Source organism: Pongo pygmaeus, chromosome X (genome assembly GCF_028885625.2).
Source record: "Pongo pygmaeus isolate AG05252 chromosome X, NHGRI_mPonPyg2-v2.0_pri, whole genome shotgun sequence".
Classification (NCBI taxonomy): domain Eukaryota; kingdom Metazoa; phylum Chordata; class Mammalia; order Primates; family Hominidae; genus Pongo; species Pongo pygmaeus.
In genome coordinates this window covers 3,584,954-3,602,269 of record NC_072396.2, presented here as the reverse complement: position 1 = coordinate 3,602,269, position 17,316 = coordinate 3,584,954, and the positions used below count along the sequence as shown (strand labels likewise).

The 17,316-nt window shown below is 44.9% G+C and overlaps 1 protein-coding gene and 1 non-coding gene across 2 annotated transcripts in view; both read left to right on the top strand.

Moving 5' to 3' along the window:
- The window catches only part of LOC129025076 (cAMP-dependent protein kinase catalytic subunit PRKX-like), a 263,528-nt gene extending 258,716 nt beyond the window's left edge, over nucleotides 1-4,812 (top strand). Inside the window, exon 17 of the mRNA XM_063660074.1 lies at nucleotides 2,812-4,812. The gene's annotated coding sequence lies outside the window, so the exon portion shown is untranslated. The remainder of the gene's footprint in view (nucleotides 1-2,811) is intronic.
- A 326-nt stretch (nucleotides 4,813-5,138) lies between these two features.
- Nucleotides 5,139-12,283, top strand: LOC129025080 (uncharacterized). The gene is made up of 3 exons (XR_008497170.2): nucleotides 5,139-6,460; nucleotides 10,048-10,340; nucleotides 11,513-12,283. It is a non-coding gene; the product is annotated as an uncharacterized LOC129025080 (transcript).
- The last annotated feature ends 5,033 nt before the right edge of the window (nucleotides 12,284-17,316 follow it).

Here is a 17,316-nt window from a genome sequence, read left to right as displayed (position 1 = left end):
TTATTTTTATTTTGTAGAGATGAGGTCTCCGTATGTTGCCCAGGCTGATCTCAAACTCCTGGCCTCAAGCAATCCTCTCACCTTGGCCCTGCAAAGCACTGGGACTGCAGGTGTGAGGAATTGCAGTTTGGGGAGCACCCGTTTTATGCGGGCAGTGAGATGCACATTGTTACATGTGTGTGCAACAAAGTTATCCTTCAATCCTTAAAATACTGCAACGCATGGGACACCTGCCCGCTGTAACCACTGCTAAAAGACAAAGCTGTTGACACGAGAACTCAGCAGAAAACAAAATCACAGAGCTAAGGTTTCCATTCTGTCTGCTCCTGCTCACACCAAGGTGCTAAACAACACTTCAATAATAAATATGTGTTACATAAGCATAACAGAATAAATATATGACTATAATATGTAAAGATATTAATGTATATTTATTACATATTATAAAATTAATGTAATAACAATGTAATTTATGTTAATATATATTTTTAATGTATTTATGCAATACATGTATATTTAATATATACAATATATGAATATGTTACATTAACATACAATATATTTATACACTATATATTAAAGTACTATATATTAAAGTGCTGTATATGAATATATGCATGTACTATATTCATATACAGCATTTTAATATATCTATATATTATACATAAGTATACTATAATATATAGTATAGATGTATAATATATATAATGTATATATCATGTAATTTATATAATATATGTTTAGTATAATGTATAGAATTTACATGTTTATTATATATAATATACTTAGACATTTATTAAAGAACAGCATTCTGTATTTTCTGACAAAAATATTGCATGCCAGTTAAAACCATCAAATGCTGAAGACCTACCATGAGTATATTGATGAGGGAACTGGAGATTTGATGTTTTGTTATAAGGCAGAAAACCATGATGTCCTAAAACTAGTCCGTCAACCCTTCTGTGGATCCAATTTTTTTAAAAAAATTTAATTTACATTTTTATTGACAAATAATACTTGTACGTATTTTGGGGGTACATACCAATGTTTGAGTAAATATAACGCACAGTGATTAGATCATGCTAATTAGCAAATCCGTCAGGCATCTCAATCAGGCATCATTTCTTTGTGTTGGGAACATTCAATATCCTAGATTTGGAACTGTGTATTATTGTTAACTGTAGTCATCCTACAGGGCTATAGAACACCAGAAGGTATTCCTCCTGTCTAGCTGTAATTTTGTATCCTTTAAGAAACCTCGGCCGGGCACGGTGGCTCATGCCTGTAATCCCAGCACTTTGGGAGGCTGAGGCGGATGGATCATGAGATCAAGAATTCGAGATCAGCTTGACCAACATGGTGAAACCCTGTCTCTACTAAAAATACGAAAATTAGCTGGGAATGGTGGCATGCGCCTGTAATCCCAGCTACTCAGGAGGCTGAGGCAGGAGGATTGCTTGAACCCGGGAGGCAGAGCTTGCAGTGAGCCGAGATCGCGCCATTGCACTCCAACCTGGGCGACAGAACGAGACTCCGTCTCAAAACAAAAAAAAAAAGCTCTATCCCCTCCTCCCCCCACCCTTCCCAGCCTCTAGTATCCCCTGTTCTACTTTTTATTTCTGTAAGAGCTACTTTTAGTTCCCACGTGAGAGAGAACCTGTGACATTTGCCTTTCCAGTTCTGCTTATTTCACGTAACATAATGTCCTCCAGTTTCATCCTTGTTGATGAGAATGACAGGATTTCATTCTTTATTAATGGCTGAATAGTATTCCATGGCGTATATATGCTACCATATTTTCTTTATCCATTCATCTGTTGCAAATTTATTTTATTATTTTTGTTGAGACAGGATCTCATTCTGTTGTCAAGGCTGGAGTGCAATGGCACGATCACAGCTCACTGCAGCCTCGACCTCCCAGGCTCAAGCCATCCTCCCACCTCAGCCTCCAAAGTAGCTGGGACTACAGATGCACCCCTGCCATGCCCAACTAATTTTTACATTTTTTTGTAGAGGCAGGATCTTGCTATGTTGCCCAGGTTGGTCTCAAACTCCTGGGCTTGAGTAATCCTTCTGCCTCAGCCTCCCAAACTGTTGGGATTACAGGCTCTCACGAGCCACCATGTCTGGACTTGCAAATTTATTTTACTAGGCAAGCTGCCTTTGAGAAGTCCATGAAAGAGACCATTTTCTACACATGTAAAGCTGCAATTCAATTGTTAAAATTCTGATAAAAACCAAAACATGAGATCTACCCTGTTAAATTTTTACGTGTTTAATCCACATTGTTCCCCATGAGCTCTGTCTTGTCCAACAGATCTCCAGAAATTTTTATTTTACATGACTGAAACTTTACACCCATTAAACAGCAAGTCCCTATTGTCCCCTCTTCTCAGTCCCTGGGAACCACCGTCAACCACCCCCTATTCCAAAAATCAGAGAAGACACAGGTCTGCACACCTGGGTCTTAACTTTCATCTGAAACATTTTTAGTTCTCAAGGACATCACGGAGAATGGATTCATGCTTTCATATCTAGTTATAAATGTCTGGCTTTGAGCCGGCTGCATACTCAGCTTTTAAAATCCCCTTGGGGGCAACGTCTCGGAAACGCACTGGCTGAAAAACAATTCATAACGAATCAGGAATTGTGCGGAGGCCGTTTTAAAATGAGTGCCTTGGAAAAATGAAAAAAAAAAAATCTACAAGAGGCAAAGTTTAAAAAATGATGTCATTCCAGTAAGTGGGGAATGAAGAAAGGTAATTTGGTCTACAGAGTTCAGAGTTCTTGTTATTTTACACTCCCCAACAGATCCAACTCAGCAAAAGCAATGCAAGAACAACTTGACGACCATCTGACCCCTATGAAACTCAATGAAAATGACATACCAAGTCTTCTTGCCAAAGATGTCCAACCCAAATCAAAACATGAGGAAGCAATCTGACAAATATGGATCATGGGACGTTAAAGACAGCTGGCATTCGGGCATGGTGGCTCACACCTGTAATCCCAACACTTTGGGAGGCCAAGGCAAGAGGATCACTTGAGCTCAGGAGTTTGAGACCAGCCTGGGTAACATGGTGAAACCCCGTCTCCACAAAAAATACAAAAATTAGCTGGGTGTGGTGGTGTGCACCTGTGGTCCCAGCTACTCGGGAGGGTGAGGTGGGAGGATCGCTTGAGCCTGGAAGGCTGCGGTTGCAGTGAGCCAAGATGGCACCACTACACTCCAGCCCAGGTGACAGAGAGAGACCCTGACTCAATTAATTCATTAATTAATTAAAAGACAACTGAGACGGACTTTTCCCAAAAAGGTCACTTCCATACAATAAAAACTAAAGGCAGGCATATTATTTTAGATTTTTCTTTTAAATACAGTCATAGCCAAATGCAGTGCATGACGCGTAACTGGATTTCAGACGTTTTTAAGGCTGTGAAAGGACATCTTGTGCTGACGCAGAAAGCCCTGGCAGCCACCCAGTGGACACAGGTGTCCAGATAGGTGTGGCAGTCACTTGTTGCTCCAGAGAGTGCTCAAGTTGGAGGGGCATGGTGCAGGTTTGTGAGCCCCTGCCTTGGTGACAGCATTTGGGCAAGGCTGAGACCCAAGCTGTCGGGTTAAGGCCAGGTAGGGGGCGCTGGGCACACCAGCTGTGCCCCTGGTGACAGGTACAGGCAGCATGCCCAGACATCCTCGGGCTAAGACGTCAAGCACCAGGGTCCTCACAACTATCATTTCATTTTATGTTATTATTTGTATATATTGATGGAGTACAACTGTAATTTTGTTACACGGCTTTTAATGTAGCCATCACCCGAATAATGTACATTGCACCCCTTAAGTAATGTTTCATCGTCCACTCCTCTTCCACTCCCCAACCTTCCAAGTTTCCATTGTCTGTCATTGTACACTCCACGCTCATTGACTATGGTTTTGATGCAGAAGTCCCTGGAAGAGCTTAACACAGTTTCCTCTATTGAACCCTGGCATCCTTTTGCTAGTGACGCCATTTTAAAAAAGAAAAGAAAAGATTCCAGCAACAATTTATAAAAGGGAAAAGACAGTTTAGAAAGTCTTAGGCTAATATTTGGACACTATCAGACTGATCATTTGTGCCTCAATTTTTTTCACTTGGAAAGACATTTTAATGCTATATAGTTTAGAGAATTAAATTGAATCCATTGAAACTTTGTATTTATAGATTAGTTCATATTACTAAGGATTTTGTGCTTTTCACATTACTAAGGATTTTGAATTTTAGCACTATTCAAAGGGTAATTTTCAGGATGAAATCATATATGTAATGTGCTGAACTAAGTGCCTACCACACTGTAAGTATACACTACATTTTGCTTACTTTTCTTCCAGTAGAGTATCTAGACTTGTGACAATTTAATGAAGAGCGAGACGGGGGAAGAGATGTCCCTGAATCTGCACTCATGTGAGCAAAGCCCCTCATGGCAATCCTCCAAGGTTGTAAACTTTTACATTTGAAAGGTGCACCCCGACACCAGCCCTAATCTAATCCCACAGGACTTCCCAGCTACTTAAGCAATTACATCAGTTGCAGTGAAATTAAGTTTACACACTGACACTGAAAGGAAAGATAACAACAAAAATTGAAACTCAACTTCAACATTGACAACTGGGCATGATTCATAGGCTGCAAAACTGAAGGGACATGAATTATCTCCAGCTTTTCTCAGCACTGAAGAGAAGAGCATGAAAAGGGCTATAAATCAAACTTTAATTTAGAAATTTCCTGGGATTTCACTTTCATTTATGATCATCTTATTCCCAAAGGACTTCTAAGTCACTCTCATCAGTAAAAGAAACAGATACGCACCTCACTTCAGTACAAATCATGGCTGATGTGTCTCAATTCCCTAGCTCACTTCCCAAAAATATGTCCGCGCCTGTCGTTTATGTTTTTTTAAATGTGATCCCAAATAAATTTTACATTTCAGGATATGTTCCAATCCAATGAAAATCAATTCTAAATTATATCATGGGCTGGGCACGGTGGCTCACGCCTATAATCTCAGCACTTTGGAAGGCCGAGGTGGGAGGATCGTTTGAGACCAGGAGTTTGAGACCAACCTGGGTAACGCAGTAAGGCCCCATCCGTACAATTTTTTTTTAGTTAAAAAATGAAATAAGATAAGTTACATCATGCCATGCTCTTAGTAGATAAAACATTTTAATTTGGTAAGGAAAGGGATTTAGCACAGCAGTTCTTTATAAAAATTATTTTCCCTTTACCCAAGAACCAAGCCTCTCCATTGCTGTAATTTCATCTTTTTTTGTTTGTTCATTCGAGACAGGGTCTCGCTCTGTTGCCCAGGCTGGAGTGCAGTGGCACAGTCATAGCTCACTGCAGCCTCAAACTCCTGGGCTCAAGCGATCCTCCCATCTCAGCTTCCCAAACCACTGGGATGACAGGCACGAGCTCCTGCGTCCGACCTCATCTCTTAAACCTGTTAGACGGTGCCACTGTGTTTTCAATGCACTGTGTATTCAGTGTGCCCTCCACCCCTATAGGACTCAGGACAAAACGTTACCTCCTGGATTCTCTTTGCCTCCTCACGATTTATGGCAATGCACCCCATCCAGGAGGCTCTGACACAGTAAGGACCCACACACTAGCAGTCATATGCATGCTTTTTCTTCTCCCTTATTTAAAAAAAATTCGAGATTCTGCCAACACTTTTCTATGTAGTACTTGAACCATCTTGCAAAGGGTAACTTGTCCATTTAACAATTATTTCTCGCTCTGTCCAAATCAATAAGGCTTAGAGACACAAAGACATGCCATTTAAAAATTACACATAAAAAAACCTACAGAATCTCTAACGCAGGGGTCAACAAATCCACCTGCAAGCCAAATAAGGCTTTATAAATAAAGACTAATTAGCACTTAGCCATGCTTATGTGTTTATATATTGTCTATGGCTGCAGACAACTGAGTTAAATAGTTAAGACAGTGACCCTATCTGCCACAAAACCTAAGAGATTTGCTACTGGCCCTTTACAGAAAGTCCACTAATCCCGGCTCTAACAGAAATGAAGTGCACGTAGCATGTGTAACTTTAAAGCTCTCAGTAGCCATATTAAATCAGTAAAAAAAAACAGGGGAAGATAATTTTAATGATACATGTTAGCCCAATATATGCAAAATAGGATCATTTCAACACATAAGGCATATTCAGTTATTAATGAGAAATGTTCTATTTTTTCCATAAAAAGGCTTGGAAGTCTGGTGTGTTTTACACTGATCGGATGACATTTCGATTCAGACTAGCCTCAGTTCAAGTGCTCCCTAGCCACTGGTGACTAGCAGCCACCACACTGGTCCCTGCATATCTGAAGAGCATGCCAAGTGAGAAGAGAAAAAGACGAAAAAGAATGCAGTTTCCACTTACGGCTGCAGCTTCGGACAAGTCCAATTACACAGTGATGGTGAGAACGTAGGCTTTCTGCTCATCTAAGTAGATCCCAAGTAATATTTGGGACATACATACACTGAAACATCATTTGTTGCATTGAATGAGATTCACACACAACCCAGTGTCCTGTATTTTATCTGGCTCCCAAGCCTCTGTCCCTGAATCCTCCTGCTTATCAGTAAAAACTCAAGTGAGGGGTAGCAAGCAGAGGCCAAGCCTGCTGAGATGCCTTCCCTACCGTAAGCTCTGCCAAAGATGCCGCCAGAAGTCTTTGCTTTGCTCGTGCAGGCATTTAATTCTTTCTGAAAATTGCTCACAGGAGCACACCCACTGGCCTTGTAAATCAATCAAGAATACATTCAGCTGGGTGCAGTGGCTCACACCTGTAATCCCAGCACTTTGGGAGGGTGAGGCGGGCAGATCACTTGAGTCCAGGAGTTTGAGGCCAGCCTAGACAACATGGCAAAACCCTGTCTCTACTAAAAATACAAAAATTAGCCAGGCGTGGTGGTGCACACCTGTAATCCCAGCTACTCGGGAGGCTGAGGCAGGAGAATCACTTGAATCCGGGAGGTGGAGGTTGCAGTGAGCGGAGATCGTGCCACTGCACTCCCGCACTCTGCCTTAAAAAAAAAAAAAAGAAAAGAAAAAAGAAATAAAGAAAGAAAAGAAAAAAAAGGAGGATACATTCATCCAGCCCAAGGGCTGCTGGGTGTCACGCAGAAGCCCCTGCCTGTACCCTCTGAAGATGGGTCATTAATGCCATCACCAACAAATGAGTCTGCTAGTCGAAACACAGAAGCCATCTCCCTCTTAAGCAGGTTTGCTTAAAGGAAAAAAAAAAAAAGTTTTGTCTCACCCAGACCCTGGGAACACTTTACAAAGAAAATAAAGGACTGACAGAATCAGGAGTCTACAATAAGAGTTGACTATACGGCCAGGTGCAGTGACTCACACTTATAATCCCAGCACTTTGGTAGGCCAAGGTGTGTGGATCACCCGAGGTCAGGAGTTCAAAAGCAGCCTGGCCAACATGATGAAACCCCATTACTACTAAAAATACAAAAGTTAGCTCGGTGTGGTGGCACACACCTGTAATCTCGGCTACTCAGGACGCTGAAGCTGGAGGATTGCTTGAGCCAGGGAGTTGGAGGCTGCAGTGAGCTATCATCACACTACTGCACTCCAGCCTAAACAACAGAGATTCTGTCTCAAAAAATAAAAATTAAAAAAAAGAGTGACTACAAATAATTTTTCTTATTGCTGTGGAAAAAAATAATCATCACCAATGTCTCCTTTTTGCCTCGAGAGACTATAGGCCAGCCCTTTTAGAATCAGTCAAAATAAAGAGCTTGGGAATAGACAATGAGATGTCCGAAGAGTAATTTTAGAACGTGAGAGCTGTCTGAGAACTCACATACAAATCCAAGTTGTAAAAAGCAGAGCTTGTGTGTTCTGTTTCCCATATCCGAGAAATCGGTGACATAGCTTAATATTTCTCCAACACAGAGCTTTCCAAATGTGGTTTCTTCCTAAGGCGACTGTAACAGAGTTGAAAGCACAGGGTAAAAATTGGATGGTGTGGAACAGAGGACTGTCAGGTGAGAGAGCAGTTGGGGTCTGTGGTTGGGGGACTCTTTGCAGATGAGTGAATCGGTGGGCAATTGTGGCATAATCAAAGTTGTCTACATGATTCGAATAAGTAAGAATAGACCCCTAAAATGAAGGAGAAGATCTAGTGACAGCCACAATTATGCACTTTTACTCATCTTGAAAAACCATTTGGGAGAAAATTTCTCACAGAAAGAACAGAGAAGCTTTATGTCATGCTTTTGCAAGTTAATTTCCATGCGGAGTCAAATTTCTCACCATCAATCCATTAGTTAATGATTGTTCAAAAGACGTTTCCGTGCAGAATGAGGGTTATCTTTCAGTTGGAACAAATTTTTTTAAAACTCTGTGCACATTAGTGAGGTCAAATGAACATTACAACCCAGGAGAAGACTAAAATAATTCCACTCCCAAACCAGAATGTTTTCTTTTCAGTGTTTCCCTTATCATTTCACCGTATAGTCTCAGCTACAAGTGAGGCATTGGGAGAGCTTGTCAAGTGTCCAGAATTCTGGGGATATGCGTTCAGTTCCCACGGGCTCTGCATTTGTGGTGGTACCATCTTTTCCTCTTATTTTGCTGACAGCCTGCCCACCTCGTCTTGAGATACGTTTATCCTACAAACCAGAATGCTCACTTCAAAATAGAAAGCATAAAATGCTCTGCAGAAACAACAGCCTGCATGGTATCAGCAGGCTTCTAAAGGAGTTGTTTCCTTCTCCCTGTACCAGGAGAACATAGCCCATCAAATTCTCAAATTTCTTATTGGGCAGAAAGATTTCTTTTCAGCCGGGCATAGTGGCTCATGCCTGTAATCTCAGCACTTTGGGAGGCCAAGATGGGAGGATCACCTGAGCCCAGGAGGTTGAGGGTGCAGTGAGCCGTGATCGTGCCACTGCGCTCCAGCCTGGGCAACAGTGAGATGCTGTCTCAAAAGAAAAAAACAAAAAAGCAGACACTTGGCAGTCTATTTTTTTAAAACCTATGACAGAAAGAAATCTTTTGGTTTTTCGTTTGAGACAGAGTCTCGCTCTGTTGCCCGGGCTGGAGTGTAGTGGCACGATCACGGCTAACTGCAGCCTCCGCCTCCCAGGTTCAAGTGATTCTGCTGCCGCAGCCTCCCAAGTAGCTGGGATTACAGGTGCACGCCACCACACCTGGCTAATTTTTTTATGTTTAGTAGAGGCGGGGTTTCTCCAAGTTAGCCAGGCTGGCCCCAAACTCCTGGACTCAAGTGATCCGCCTTCCTCGGCCTCCCAAAGTGCTGGGATTACAAGGGTGAGTCACTGAGTCAGGCCAACAGTCTGCATTTTTGACCTCACTTGAAGTTATCTTGTCCTATGTCCAATCTAGAATTCCTTAATAAGAGGAAATAAAATCATAATGAATGCACTTAATGCCACTGATCTGTGCACTTAAAAATGGTTACAATAGCAAACTTTGTGTGAGGTATATTTTACCACAATAAAAAATAAACTAAAAGTGAAATAAAACCAAATAACCATAAAAGGCCACCCCCAACACCAGGTTTATGGAAAGTCTTATTCTTGTGTTCCCAGCACCCAACGGATGCCAAAGTCTGCTTTTCCCCCATGAGCCGGAGTTCTGGAAATTGATCTCCCCACTAAGCAGCACACTGTTTGGTCATCCTGGCCATTCAGTCCTGTCTGGGAACGCGGCCATAATTTAAATACGCTGTTAAAATGCAGAGCTATCTATTCACAGCATGGTCTAGTTATTTAGCCATAAGGTGCAGACAAACAGAATTCTGTTTAAATACTTCCGCAATATCCAGTTACATTTCCAAATTCCATGACCACAGCTCATGTTTCCCCTTCGTTACTGACCATCATAAGCAATTTCTGTGCAATGGGAAATGGTGGCTATTTTCATAAGCAATCACATTCTTTAATGAGTTTTTTTTTTTTTTTTGTCTACTTGCAGGTAATTTATGAGTAGGTGTATTTTGACTTTTTTTTTTTTTTTTAGATTAAGCCTTCCTAATATAATCCCACTCTCCAATCTGCTGTGCTGGTTGACTTTGGGGATGGTTGTCAGCTCTGTGACTTGGTTTTGTGGCCTCTTGACGGTCTACACAGGGCATTCATGGACTTGGAGGAAGATGGGAGAGTCCAGAGGCAAGGAGGACACTGCAGGACTGGGACTGAATAACAAAGAAAACGCCAGAGAGACTCCAGGAGAGCAAGATCGGTTCACATGGAAGAACGACGTACACGGCAGGCACATGGGGCCAGGAGGCCATGCAGCTGCGGCTGCGGAAGGTCAGTTCAGGAAGGGCCTATATTCCTGGCTGAGGAGTTTAGATTATACCCTGCAGGGAAATGGGAGACCACGGAAGGGTTTTCAGCAAGAGGGTATACGGTGAGCTGAATAGCAACTACCAAAACATACATCTAAGTTTGAACTCCCAGAACCTCAGAATGTGACCTTATTTAGAATTAGGGTTTCTGCAGGTCTAATTACAAGAATCTCGAGGTGCGAGCACACTGGATTTAGGGTGGTCCCCAAATCAAATGACTGGTGTCCTTAGAAGAGAAAGGAGAGGGAGATTAGAGACAGCGACAAAAGCACCATGTGAAGACAGAGGCAGAGACTGGAGTGACAGTGAGTCTGCAAACCAAGGAGCGCCAAGGATTGCTGGCTCCCCCCACCCCTGGAAGCTAAATGAGCTGCATGGGATGGAGTCTCCCCCAGAAGCTTCCAGAAGGGACCAGCCCTGCCGACAACTTGATCTCAGGCCTGTGGCCTCCAGAGCTGTGAGGAAAGCATTTCTGCTGTTGTAAGCCACCCCCAGTTCATGGTAATTTGCTACAGCCGCCCCAGGAAATGAACACAGATTCACATCGTCAGATGTGTATTTCAGAAGCATTACTGTGGCTTCTGTAGAGGAATACAGCTTGAACCAAAAGAGGCAAGCATTAAAGGGAGACCAATCAGGAAAACTAACGCAATAATTCAGATGAGAACTGAAAACATCCGGTTCCACACAAGGACAACGAAGATGAGGTTTAAGGCAAAGGATATGCACAGACATCGTCAGATTGTCTCACGTGGGGAAGGGAGAGCACAAAGACAAGGATAGGGGGTACTAGAGGGGGTGCAGGGCACAAGTGTGGGTGACCTGGAAAAAACAGGACAACTGGGCCCTGGAACCGCAGGCATGAAGGGCATGGATGTAGATAAGGTTCCTTGCTGCTAAGTTAAGAAATGAAAGGACTTCCTGCCCAATGACCTCCTTAAAGAGGCAAAGCCATCTGCTGAGAATGTGCAGGGAAGGGGCTGGGGGAAGCACTGATCATTTAACAAAGGATGGAAGACAGGGCTAAAGAGGGATGCATAGAATCGCTTGCTCTCAGGAGGGCCCAGCTGGGGTTGAAGATCACAATGCTGTAGTAACACAGATTTGCTCAGTTGTGCAATTTTTCCTTCGCAGCCATCAACTGCTTCGATGTGGACCAAGGAAGGCAGATGGCGGGGCTGATTCAAGACTGGGCTTCTGCACAGAGTGATGCACATTTCAGTTTGTTTCCAATATGAGCTCTGTTGCACTGATCGACTTCAATAAATTCTCTACAGTAAACATCCAGTACACAAGGTACTCCCTAATGGATACATTGCGTACTGTCATACGTGGGATGCTATGATAGCATTGAGAATGAATGAGCTACAGTGACAGCAGATAGGAACATTGCACATACAACGTTGGTGACAGATGCAAGACCCCAGAAGATACATGCTGTATGATTCCATTAATACAAAATTACTTCTTGTTGAGGATGCGCACATAGAGGACATTATCAAAAAAAAAAAAAAAAAGCAAAGAGATGATTTCCCCAAAAGCCCAAACAGTGGTAGCTTCCAATGGTGAGAGACTTCTAGTGCAATGGTAATCGCACGAGGCCCCTGAGCAAATGGCAATGTTCTGCCTCTTCACTTGGGAAATCACTGGTTCAATAACATGTATATGTCTCTGGAATGCTCTTTAACACTTATAGGTCATAAGTCACAATAAAAAATGAAAGGGAAGGAGGAAAATGCTCTGTGGCTCCAACAGCATCAAATTTTATATAAATATATATATATATATATATTTTTTTTTTTTTTGAGACGGAGTTTCGCTCTTGTTGCCCAGGCTGGCATGTAATGGTGCGATCTCAGCTCACCGCAACCTCCTTCCCGGGTTCAAGCCATTCTCCTGCCTCAGCCTCCTGCATAGCTGGGATTACAGGCATGTGCCACCACACCCGGCTAATTTTGTATTTTTAATAGAGACGGGGTTTCTCCATGTTGGTCAGGCTGGTCTCAAACTCCCGACCTCAGGTGATCACCCGCCTCGGCCTTCCAAAGTGCTGGGATTACAGGTGCGAGCCTTCGTGCCTGGCCTATAATTTTAATACTCAACAAAATAGAGGTTAGTATTTCAATAAGCCAAGAACATTTTTCAGTGATAAGCATTTGAAACTAAAGTCAAATGGGGCTACAAGAAAGAAAGAGAAAGAAAGAAAGAAAGAAAGAGAAAGAAAGAAAAAAGAATAGAAGAGAAGAGAAAAGAAAAAAGAAAAGAAAAGAAACACATTGGTTCACATAACTGCAAATGTCATGTGTGGCCTTCAGGCTTGGCTAGATCCAGGTATTCCCATGCTATCCAGAGAGGTGTCACCCCTTAGCTCCATATTCCTCAGTACCATTTTCGGTCTCAAGGAGTGATAAGAATGATGGGTTTTTTTTCATCACCGGGTTTACTGGTACCTGTTTAGCAACCCTAGCAAAAAGAACAAACAAACAAACAAAAACAAAAACAAACCTTTGTCAAGAATTCTAATAGAAGCCCAGATCTGGCTGTCTCTGGGTCAGGATTTGGGTTAAGAAGTCACCGTGGACAAGAAATATGAGATGCCGTTTGGCCAGACCTGGGCCCCAAGCGCAGGAGCTCTGTATCTCAGGGACTGAGAATAACAGCCTGTGTTCCCCAGAGAAAACTTGAGTTGTTTTAACCGAAAGATAGAGGCCGAACACGTAGTCAGACAAAAACTACCCACGTCCACTACACATATTTTCACCTTCCTTTGGTGCTATGACCAAGCAGCAATTTCCGTTCCTTTCTCACTCGTATATTTCAAACACCTTCCTTCTCTTCTAACCCCCCCTGACTTAAGAAGCTAAGGCAAACAAAATAAAATACACACAAAAGAAGCAAGAGTTTAGAAGCAGGAAACAAAAGGCACGAAAGAATGAGTGAATGATTCCATTTCCCCTGCCTCTGGCCTCTAGTGAATCACCTACTGGAAGCTGGTGCAAAAAGTCTGCATTCACTCAGGTACAGAATTCCTAGGAATCCTCATAGAGATTCCTGCTTGCGCAGTTCCGTAGAAGAGAAGACTTGGCGCCTCCAGGGACGCTCGGCTGTTCCTTAAACACAGATGAGCACCATCCTGGCTAACACGGTGAAACTCCGTCCCTACTAAAAAAATACAAAAAATTAGCCGGGCGTGGTGGCGGGCGCCTGCAGTCCCAGCTACTCGGGAGACTGAGGCAGGAGAATGGCGTGAACCCGGAAGGCGGAGCTTGCAGTGAACCGAGATCGCGCCACTGCGCTCCAGCCTGGGCGACAGAGCAAGACTCCGTCTCAAAAAAAAAAAAAAAAAAAAAAAGAAAGAGAAAGGTGAGCTTGAATAAAGGGGGAAAGATCGTGAATGGCCCGAAGGACTCCGGAGTGTCCTGGACAAAGTGGGTTTCCCCCAGAGGGAAAGGACAAACTCTGCCTACAGCTGACCAAGCCAGCCGGCTCCCCAGGGCTTTGCCAGGAAAATCACCACCACAAATGTCTCCACCATCATGTCTGTGGTTCCTTGAATCCTTTATGCTTCTGTTGAAACTGCCAAGGCAGGACTTGAAGGCTTCGCTGTGCAAATTCAAAAGCATTCTGAGATCATCAACTCTGGAGTCACCACCATTTGGAACCAAACCTTAAAAGAAGCCACCGAGATGGAAGCTCCAATACACTTTCGCCTCTGGTCATCTCCTTCCTAAGAAAATTCATGATATCAGATCATCCACAACTCTGATATTTCTCCCCACATTTCTGAGTTTTTCAGTGGCCAAGGAGAAGACTCCGTCCGTTTCTTAATAATTACTGATAATCGTTTCACCACAAAAGATACTGCTTTGGATAAACAAGCTTTGTGGTTTCTGTCAAGTACAAACAACGAAGATTAAATTAGCATCCTGAAAACCCACAGGGTGAGCTTGCTCCTCCCCTCCTTTAGTCTGCAGAATTACCTGGGGCTCCCTCCCAGCTGCCAAGCACACAGATGTGAGCAAGACACTGAGACACCACTGCTGCCCTGCGCTATCACTAGGGAATCCTGTGTTCCTAGCAGCTTATCCAGCTGGCTCTCAGGCTACGGTGAAACTGCAATACAGAAGGAATATTCCAAAAGAGAATTAAAAATGCAGCTGTCATATGGGCGACAGGCCCAAGTCTAGCAGTTAACAGCTACCCCGCCCCCACCCCACCCACTTCCCCAGGAGCAGCCCTGCTCTCCAGTCTGCAAACCCAGGGGCTGAGGGGCCGGGGCATCCCGAGGCCTGGGTGCCCAAGGGGTGCAAACTCCTTCCCCACCCTCTCTGCTTCCCTTATCAAGCCTCTTAAGTGTTCTCCCCATCCCATAATGGGGAATAATCCCTAAAATTCAAAGGCTGAAGCTCTAATCCCCACTACCTTTTGGAATGTGACCGTATTTGGAAACAGGATCTCTAAGGAGGTAATTAAATTAAAATGAGGTCATTAGGGTGGGCCCTGGTCCAGTAGGACTGGAGTCCTTACAAGAAGAGGCGATGAGGACACAGGCACACACACAGGGACGACCATGGTAGGACACAGGCCGTCTACAAGCCACCGAGAGGGGCTGCGGGAGAAAGCAGCCCTGTGACACTTGGGTTTCAAACATGTGGCCTCCAGGATGTGAGGGAATCCCCGTCTGCTGCTCTGGCATGGCAGCCCTAGCCGGCTCATACGGGCCCATCCCCCACTCGCCATCTCAGTGTGGAGACCCTACAGGAACTCAAGGCCCGGGAAGGCCTTTTGGTCCCCTCACCCCCATTTTCAAAGCCCACACAGTTAAAATGCAGGGGGGCTTCTTGCTCTTAAGACTGAAATGGTGCAGCTCCCGTCACCCGTCTGTGTCCACGGCCATCCCCAGTACAGCAAACTTACATGTGACACCCAGCTCGGTATTTCCCCTCTCAGGTCCCCCTTCCCCCTCCTGCAGACACATCCCCAAACCCTTTTAAGATGTTGCGTAACCTGGCTCCGGAAGCCAATAGAGTTTTTACTGAATCTGGCTTCACATAACGGCAACAGATTGTGAACTAGACATTTGTCAACTTTTCCCCCGTGCCAGACCATTTTTAAGTGATGTGTGCACAGAATGGCATTTAAAGGACTTAAATAACTCTCCAGGGGGAGAAAAGAGCAGAAAATAGCCCACAAGGCTCCCGTAACGGGGCAGGAACAGCAGAAGCAGAATTTGGAGCGAGTGTTCTGCTTGTTTTTAGTTGGGGTGGGAGGGGCTTTTCTATTAGGTTGTGTTTTTGTTGTTTTTGCTTTGGGGGTGAAAAAAGGGGACAGAGAACAGAAAGGAACCTAGTTTATGGTGACAGCTATTTAGGAAAGTCATTTCTAGATTAGAGGGGAGAGCCCCTAGGGGCTGCTTCTAGGTTCCACTCCTTGGGGTTGGAGGGGCCGGGTGAGCAGGCTTTGGGGAGTGCCTGGTGTGACTACCCCAACCCTGCCTCAACCGCACCCCCTCCCTGTGCACCGACAAATAAATGGTGGCTGTAAAAAAAAAAAAAAAAAAAAAAATTTTTTTTAAGCACTGCTTCCTGTTATGTTCAAGGAAGACTAGGGCCGTTTTATTATTAAGCAATTTTCTCTTTTTAAGTAAACACACACGACCACATTGCTACAAGGCTAAAATCTCTTGCCTTACTCAAGCATCAACGTTTTCAATCTCCTATTTTCTTAAGCCCTCAATGAAGCCTTCCAAGAGCTTGCCTATGTTTAATTTGCATTCTGAAACAGAGAATCTAATGTGTTTTAACATTGTCTGCTTCAGCTGAAAAGGAAACTGTAAATTTATACAGTCTGGTTTAAAAAAAAAATTGGCCATTGCATCTAAATAAGTCTCCTCCGGAAAGAGGCTGGGTGGTGCCCCTCCCCCTCCTCCCTCTTTCACTTCCCCTCCCCCCTCCCTCTTTCACTTCCCCTCCCCCTTCTCCCTCTTTCACTTCCCCTCCCCCTTCTCCCTCTTTCACTTCCCCTCCCCCTTCTCCCTCTTTCACTTCCCCTCCCCCTCCTCCCTTTTTCACTTCCCTTTGTCCTCCCTCCCTCACCTCCCATCCCCCTCCCTCCTCCTCCCCTCCCCCTCTGCTTTTTACCCCCTCCCTCCTCCTCTCCTCCCCCTCTGCTTTTTACCCTCCCCCTGCTCCTTCCCTCCTCCCCTCCCCCTCCCCCGCTGCTTTCACCCCCTCCCTCCTTCCCTCCCCCTCTGCTTTCACCCCTCCCTCTTCCTCCCCTCCCCCTCTGCTTTTTACCCTCCCCCTCCTTCTCCCCTCCACCTCTCCCCTCCCCATCCTTCTCTGCTTTTCACCCCCTCCCTCCTCCCCCCTCCTCCTCCGTTTTGCACCCCTCTCTCCTCCGCCTCCCCTTCCCCCTCCTCCTCTGCTTTTCATCCCCTCTCTGTCCCTCCCTTCCCCCTCCTAGCCTCCCCTCCCTGCATTGGAGTTTAGGCCACAGCCTCCCTCCTCCCTCTTAGTCTTCCAGCCTCCTCCCTTCCCCTCCCCTCTCTTCTCCCCTCCCCCAGGATCAGACTTGGGGCCGGTCTGTGCCAGCGCCCTACAGGGACCGGGAAAGAATTACCGAGGACCTTAGAAGAGCTGCGCACTCGCAGCGCCCCGCCCCCACGCCGCCGGCCGCCCGCGCGCGGGTGTCTCCCTGTGCTCCCAAAACACGGCTCAGGTTCACCGGGTCCTCCCCCGGGGATCTCAGGGCTGTTGGGGGGTGCTGTGGTTCCCAGAACGCCGCGACACTCTGAAACAGGAAAGGGGACGGCAGAGGGGTCCTGCTGCGGGGGAGCCCTTGAGAAGGCCTGGGGGGAGAGGAACTTGGGGACAGAGGTAAAGAAGGGAATCTCTGGGGGTGAGGAAGTGCCTGGGAAGGGCACGAGGAGGATTTGG